The sequence below is a fragment of the Bos javanicus genome, chromosome 14 (genome assembly GCF_032452875.1).
Source record: "Bos javanicus breed banteng chromosome 14, ARS-OSU_banteng_1.0, whole genome shotgun sequence".
Taxonomy (NCBI): Eukaryota; Metazoa; Chordata; class Mammalia; order Artiodactyla; family Bovidae; genus Bos; species Bos javanicus.
In genome coordinates this window covers 18,599,290-18,607,331 of record NC_083881.1, presented here as the reverse complement: position 1 = coordinate 18,607,331, position 8,042 = coordinate 18,599,290, and positions in this window count along the sequence as shown.

Genomic DNA, 8,042 nt, shown 5'->3' with positions numbered 1-8,042 from the left:
TCTTTATACCGGAGAAGGCAATGGCACCCCACTCCAGTACGCTTGCCTGGAAAATCCCATGGACGGAGGAGCCTGGTAGGCTGCAGTCCATGGGGTCGCTAAGAGTCGGACATAACTGAGTGACTTCACTTTCACTTTTCACTTTCATGCATTGGAGGAGGAAGTGGCAACCCACTCCAGTGTTCTTGCCTGGAGAATCCCAGGGACGGGGGAGCCTGGTGGGCTTCCGTCTATGGGGGTCGCACAGAGTCGGACACAACTGAAGTGACTTAGCAGTAGCAGCATACTAGACTTATTTTTTACATATAGAGATTTAAATAAGGCAAAGTCCTTTTATGTTCATTTACATTAATATATTTTAAGTTTAATACAAATGGCAATGGAGGAGACATTAGAAAAATAGATATTAGATAATGGTAGATAATAAAAAGATGGAAAGATACAAGGAAAAAAGGAAGAGAAAGAAAGGAAGGGAGAAGTTAACTTTGCTTTTGCTCTTTAAAGCAAAATATGAGCTCAGGATTTTCATGTTTGTTTACAGTGTGTGAATGTGATATAAACTATGTGTCAACATTCCATATACCAGTGGTCCTCAAAGTTTTCATTCAGGACTCTGTTACATTCTTAAGCAAAATTAAAGGCACTAAAGATATTTCATTTATATGTATTATGGTTATTGATATTTACTATATTCAAAAAATTTTAAAGATTAAAAAAATTACTATTTACCAATTTATTTTTAAAAACAATAAATCCATTATACATGAACAAAAATAACCTACTTTTATCAATACTCAATATATTTTCTGAAATAAATTTTTAAAGTTTTACTGAAAAGAGTGGCATTGTTTTACATTTTTGTAAATCTCTTTAATTCCTAGGCTAATAGAAGACAGCTGGGTTCTCATATCTGCTTCTGCTTTCAAACTCTTGCAGTGTGTTGTTTTGGTTAAAGTACATGAAAAAAAATCTGGTCCTTTACAGATATATAGTTAGAAGAGGAAAACATTTTTTAATAGCCTGTTCAGATAATGGTGGATGTTCTTCTTTGATACTGCATAAAAACTCTACATGTGTTATTTTCTTAGAGATCAATTGCAAAGTGAAACTAGACTCATGAATTTTTTGAACTTGATATACTCATGGGATAATGATAAGAGAAAAGGCAAATGATGACTTAATAATGCATAAAAATAGTTTTGTCCTTGTATGGTTGTTCAGTTGCTAAGTCTTATCCAGATCTGTCCATGTATATCCCAAGGATACATATAGGTACACAGACCACACTTTAAATATCACTATCATACACTCCCATAAATCCTTATAATCTAATCTTGGGACACAAAGAAACCAATATACTGAGGAGAGGCTGTTAGTTAACTTGTCTAACCTTTGTCCAATTAACTGATTCAGGATAGAACCGAATTTGAATGCAGTGTTCTTCTTTTATCTCTCTTAAGGGATATATTCCTTCCAAAAAATGGGAAAATGGGGAAATACAGAAGCATAAAGTATAATTTTTCCCCAGGGTCCATAATTCTTGAGAGAGAACTTGGGTTTTACAGCTACTGAGTATTAAGTTCTAGAAAGAACATGATAGATCTTTTAGCATTGCTATAAAATCACATTGGATGAGTAGATCTCCCAGTTTATGGGAAACAGATTCCAGGATGAAACTCAGGAAGCAGCAGAAGGACTAAAGTTGGAATATGGGAGAAGAAATTGAGAAAGGTCAAAGAATAATACAGTCTATAACTAAAGCTCCAGAGATCCTGGGGTGGGCAGGGGGATTAATTTTTCAATCATATCAAAGTAAGGCTGCCATTCTCTCCTCCAGGGTCCAGAGGAGATGGAGGGGAGGTGAATGAAGAAATGTCACTTTCATAGCTTTTATTTGCCCTCTTCTTCTCCCACAATGCCCTCACACTAATTTTTCTATTCCAGGCCAATCAAAGAACAGGGTTCTTTGTGATAGTCACCAATGCCTTTGTCACTTAGGTGCCATCAAAGATAGCAGAAAAGGTAGAAGCAGAATAAAGGAATGAAAGAAATAAAAAATCAAAAAACCTATTAGTGCACTGTGCTTGATACAATATTGTGATATATACAGCTACAACATCACCAATTTCTGCTTTAACCAAAAGATGAAGAAGAGAGGGACTTCCCAGATGGTTCAGTGGTTAAGAATCAACCTTCCGATGTGGGGTACAAGGGTTTGATCCATGGCTGGGAAACTAAGATCCCATGTGCTCTAGGGCAACTAAGCTCCCGCTCAGCTGAGCCCTTGTGCTATGAGCCCACGCACCACAACTACAGAACGTGTACTTCAACTAGAGAAGCCTGCTGGCTGCAATGAAGAGCTTGCATGTGGCCTGCATACCACAACAAAGATCCCACATGCTGCCTCTAAGACCCGACACAGCCAAATAAATAAATATTTTTTAAAAGATGAAGGGAGTTAGCATCTACTGCATACCAACCACATGCATGGCACCCTGTTCCATGCTGGGGATAAAGTAATGAGAAAGTGGAGTAAAACTGAGAGTGCCCCATACAACTCCCTAACAGCAAAACTGGATTCACTGAGAATACATAAGAAACCTTAGACTATTCCATTAAACCTTTATGACACCTACAGATGCTATATGCTATATGACATAGAGCATATTTGCTATATGATACCTACATTTTGACTATTTCTTTCTTTTCAAAAAATTATGCAAGGAAGACAAATAGTTTACAGGGCAAATCTAGGTAGGTTTCTATTTTTTATGTTAGTTTAGCAAACAACAGAGATATGTTGTTGTGTTAGGAATAAAGTTATAAGCTTAAAATAACCCCTTAGTGTTCAGTTAGGTTTAAAAAATTAGATTTGGTTAAAATTAAACTTTACTAAACCAACTGCAAATAGAAAAAATTATTAGACATTTTAAAAATGTCTTAATGTAAGATATTGACACATTGGGTGTAGGAAAAAGCCATGTATTGATTTGAGATTTCAAAGACTTGCAAGAACTTTATGATATTTTTCTACAATGACTAGAAGAATTCAAAACTGCTGTTCAGTTCAGTTCAGTTCAGTTCAGTGGCTCAGTCATGTCCGACTCTTTGCGACCCCACGAATCACAGCACGCCAGGACTCCCTGTCCATTACCAACTCCTGGAATTCACTCAGACTCACGTCCATCGAGTCGGTGATGCCATCCAGCCATCTTATCCTCTGTCGTCCCCTTCTGCTCCTGCCCCAATCCCTCCCAGCATTAGAGTCTTTTCCAGTGAGTCAACTCTTTGCATGAGGTGGCCAAAGTACTGGAGTTTCAGCTTTAGCATCATTTATCTATTAAATGTACTATAATTCTTTTTAAAAACCACTTTTAAAATGTTATTTCTAGTAACCAGCTAATGCTAGTGATCAAATATGTTAGTATTTAAACTTTCCATCAGTTGGGATTACATTTAACTGTTCTGTATTTTATTTCTAGGGTTTTGCACAGTACCTGGGACATAGCAGTTGCATAATATTTGTTAACTATTTTCAATGAATAAGTATGTAAAAGAGTATTGTCTTTTATTTTTAAGAAGGTAGAGATTTATAAAGGCTTCCCAGGTGGCACTAGTGGTAAAGACTGCTTGCCAATGCAGGAGATGTAGGAGACGCGGGTTAGATTCCTGGGTCAGGAAGATCTCCTGGAGGAGGGCATGGCAACTCACTCCAGTATTTTTGCCTGGAGAATTCCATGGACAGATGAGCCTGGTAGCTATGGTCCATAGGGTTGCAAACAGTCAGACATGACTGAGGTGACTTAACATGCATGCACAGAGATTTATAAATACTGAAAATTATAAATTTAGAAAAGTAGAGATTTAGATATTTGTAAATACGTATCCAGATTTTTACTGCCTGAATGCCACCTGTAAAATCAAAGATATCTTGGAGTTATTAGAGTCAGGAAAGAGACCATGGATCAGATTGAGCCCGGGAGAGGTTCTGTCTACAGTTATGAGTAAAAACACAGAGCTGAGAAAAGACAGTAAAAAGCCCTGAGAAGATTGCTGAATTTAGATGGAAGAGGGCCAAGAGAAAACAGAGAAGTGAAATGACAGGAAGGGAATAGCCTATGAGGCCTGTGAGGTAATGGGTTAGGGAAAATTAATTAATTGAACAGTGGGCAAGATATAAATCTATGGATACTAACCATGCAGTGTGCTATTCCTTTTATATGGAAGTGTCTGCATTTTCCAAGGAATGAAAGAGCCCCCAGTCACACAAAATCACACCAGACACCACCAATTACTGTGCTTAGTGCTTGCTATGGTGGAAGGGAATTTCCGAGCGCCAGATACCACCCTCTCCCCGCCTGTGGGATTAAGGAAAATAAGAATACAATTTCTCCAACCATATTACTCTTCTCTACCCTCAGTGGTTCCATGGAAACCACCGCTGGAAAGCTGATCAATATTAGAGACAGCAGCCTATTTATTTAAGCCCAGAATGTCTTATACCATCTTAGACCTACCGCTTACTTCTCTCCTCCAAGCAGAATCCATTGAAAACTTTAAAAAAAAATTTTTAAACCTATTCCTATTCTTTTTCCCACTTCCCAAGTCAACAATATCTCAGCTTGAAAAACATGTAGTCAAACTTCCTTCACAAAAGGATAACTGGGGCTTCCCTGGTGCCAATGCAGGAGACACGAGTTTGATTCCTGGTCTGGGAAGATCCCACATGCCACGGAGCAACTAAGCCTGTGCCCCACAACTACTGAGCCCATGCTCTAGCCCCTGCAACTACTGAGCCCATGTGTCACAGTTACTGAGGCTGGCATACCCTAGAGCCTGTGCTCTGCAACAAGAGAAGCCACTACAAGGAGAAGCCTGTGCACCACATCTAGAGAGCAGCCTCTGCCCGCTGCAGCTAGAGAAAGCCCCTACACAGCAACGAAAACCCAGCGCAACCAAAATAAATAAAAAGATTTTTTTAAAAGGCACATTAAAAAAAAAAAAAAGACATCTGGTATATAAGTCAATCAACCAACCAATGCATACATGCATGCATAAATGAATGAGTTCTTTTCAAGTTAAGACAACAGGTGAAATAGGTGATGAGTTATTTCAACATCTATACCCTTTGTCTGTGCATAGCAAGATGCATTCTAATTTCAAGAGTGATTATCATGACATAAGTAAGGGAAAAATAAAGTAGAACAACATGGCAAGCTTTAGGATTGTTTTTTGTTGAGGAAGCTGTAAAGACAGAGTACTCTACTTGCTTTGCCACTAACAAGTCATGTGAACTTATTAAAAAGCTAAAACAAGAGTTCTTCACCTTATGAGGTCTGGGAGAGGATCAAATATTTTAGAGCAGTACCTGGCATTTTTTTGAGGGATAGAATGGAGGACTTGGTCTCTGTTTTCTAGCCAAAAAGAAGATATTTGGACAGATAAGGCAGAAAGCTCAGTCACAGAAAAATTAGATCACTGTTTAAAGGTACTCAGATGAAGATGCAGACTAGTGCTGCTCACTGCTTGGGCGTCAGGTGTCCTTGTTTATTCTAACCCTGTCTCTTTATTAGCCCTTTAGTTTATTTTGAAGTTTTCAGGTTTGACAGTGGCCATAGCCTCTGTCACATGTCACATGTTCATGCCACTTAAGCATCTGCCATGCTATTCAATCATGACTTAATCTCATGCAAAATCATCAACCCTTCTTATTTTCCATGCGTTTTAGGCACAGTGTGCACAGGGAGACTGGTTAGGTCTGACTTCTACAAAGTGGCTTGGCTGCCATTCAAACCAGGTAGCCAGGAAGAAGCAACTGTCTTTGTACAGTGCCATGATTTTAACAAACGTAAACCACTAAGTTGGGCTTAGAAATGATTTACTTTGAAAGAGCTGTAGTTGCAGTACCCTTACCTCTAAGAACTAGACCTCTGCATTCCACACCCATGCCAGGAACTCATCTTTCCTCTCTAGGGTCTGACTTGAGGCTGGAGATGCAGGAGAATTTATGGAAGAGGGCAGAATGCCCATGTCAATCTCGTCTTTCTCTCTAAATCAAGTTTCTCAATCTACCAAAACATCAGGAAAATGTGTGCGCATTTCAAAGTCTGGATCATTTCAGCCTTGAATTAAAGGACTGGCATTTGTCTTGTGGATTTCAAAACACACATACACACACACATACATCACTTGTACATATTTTTGGTTAAGGCTTTCAAAATGACAGGTCCCTCTCTTTCCCCACTCCAGCACACTCACTTCTTGGCCTTCTATTTGTTTACAAGCCTTGCATTTCAAGCAACTCAATAACTCAGGTCTTTTTCACTTGAAAAGTGACTTTCCATTCAGGAAGGAAATCTGTAGGAGCAAAAGGCAAGGCTTAGCTGACCCCGTACTAAATAGCCTCATGTCCCGAAGATTCAAGGAACTGGCACTTGGGCAATCCTTCGCATTATTCTCTGAATGCCATGACCTATATGTCAAAGTGAGAGGATGCTTGGGGATGTTTCTTGTCTTTGCAAAGCAATGCTCCAGGGACAAAGAAGCTCTTTGACTGGGCAGTCACGACGGCCACGAGGTGGGAGCCATAAACCAGGCGAGCCTGGGCAGTGTGCATGCTGACATTTTTCATTCCTAATATCCCACAAGTATTTCAGCTTCAACAGAGCCTCTGTGCGGATGAAAAGGAACTTTTTTGTTTCTTGATTTTGTTATATTATGTTTGAAAATTCCTAGCAGCCTCCCAATTACCCATGTGAAAGATAGACTGGCAAAACTATTTTTTTCACCACCTTTGTATCCTTCATTTTACAAGCAAAAGCAAACACTAATATTGCTGTTGTTTCCTCTAGGTATATGAAATCTATACGTTTTCCTTCCCCAGATCGCCTTATGCTTTTGCCTCTGGAGCTTAGAATTCCCAGCAGCTGTTGTTCAGTCTAGTCTGCCCACAGCCTAGCCCAGCCCTTGGGGACATGCCAGTAAGTAGATTAGATCCCAAACATTTAAATTAAAAATAATAAAAATAATAATAAGCATGCCCAACTTTGTAAACACGAGTGACCAATTGTAAGAAAAGAACAAACATTTTGCACAAAGATAGATTGAGATGTACGTGTGGTGTTGTGGGGGGATGGGCAGGCAAACCCCCCCCAGTCATCAGGGGACGTGTGCATGTACTGTCAATGACTTTGAGAAGCAGCTCTGATGCATTTTTTTTTGAATGGGAAAGGAGTGCAGGATTATTTTATACTGTCGATAATCTAGGTACTTGTTTTTGTTACTTGTCTGGCTGTTGTTTTTTTTTCCATCTAGAGATAGTCTGCAAGACCTTTGTGCTCTTTCCTTCCCCCATCTCCCACCCCAGGAACACTCAACTTATCCTTTTGGTGGAAAACTCCATTCAGAGCCGTCCCTCCTTTTCTTCCTCCCTCCCTCCTTCCCTTCTTCCCTCCCTGCTTTTTCCCGCCTTCTTCTCCTCTTCAAACATTTTTTGAATGCGTGCTGTGTGACAGGCACTGGGTTCACTTCAAAGGAACAAAAACCATCAAAAGTAATGACAGTCTTTTTCTTACTTTATATACTGATTGGAAAGAGATATAAAATAGAAAATGATGTACATAAATGCACCAGTATAACTGCTATGCAAGCAAAGCCTAGGAAGCTACAGCAGCACACACTGAAGACTTAATCTTATTATAGGAGTCTGAGAAGTTTCCCTAAGGAACAGTAGTTAAGCTGATGCATGAAGGGCAAGAAAATACAGTGAAGTATCACAGAATTTATGATAGAAGTTTCGTTAGGATACCAGAGGAATGCAAAGGAAAGTGAATAAATTCTACCTGGGAGAAGTAGAAAAGTAGCTTTCTGCATGCGTGTGTGCTCAGTCATATCCGATCTTTGTGACCTCATGGACTGTAGCCCACTAGGCTTCTCTGTCCATGGAATTTTCCAGGCCAGAATACTGGAGTGGGTTACTGTTTCCTACTCCAGGGGATCTTCCCACTCCATGGATCTAACCACATCTCCTGCATTGGCAGGTG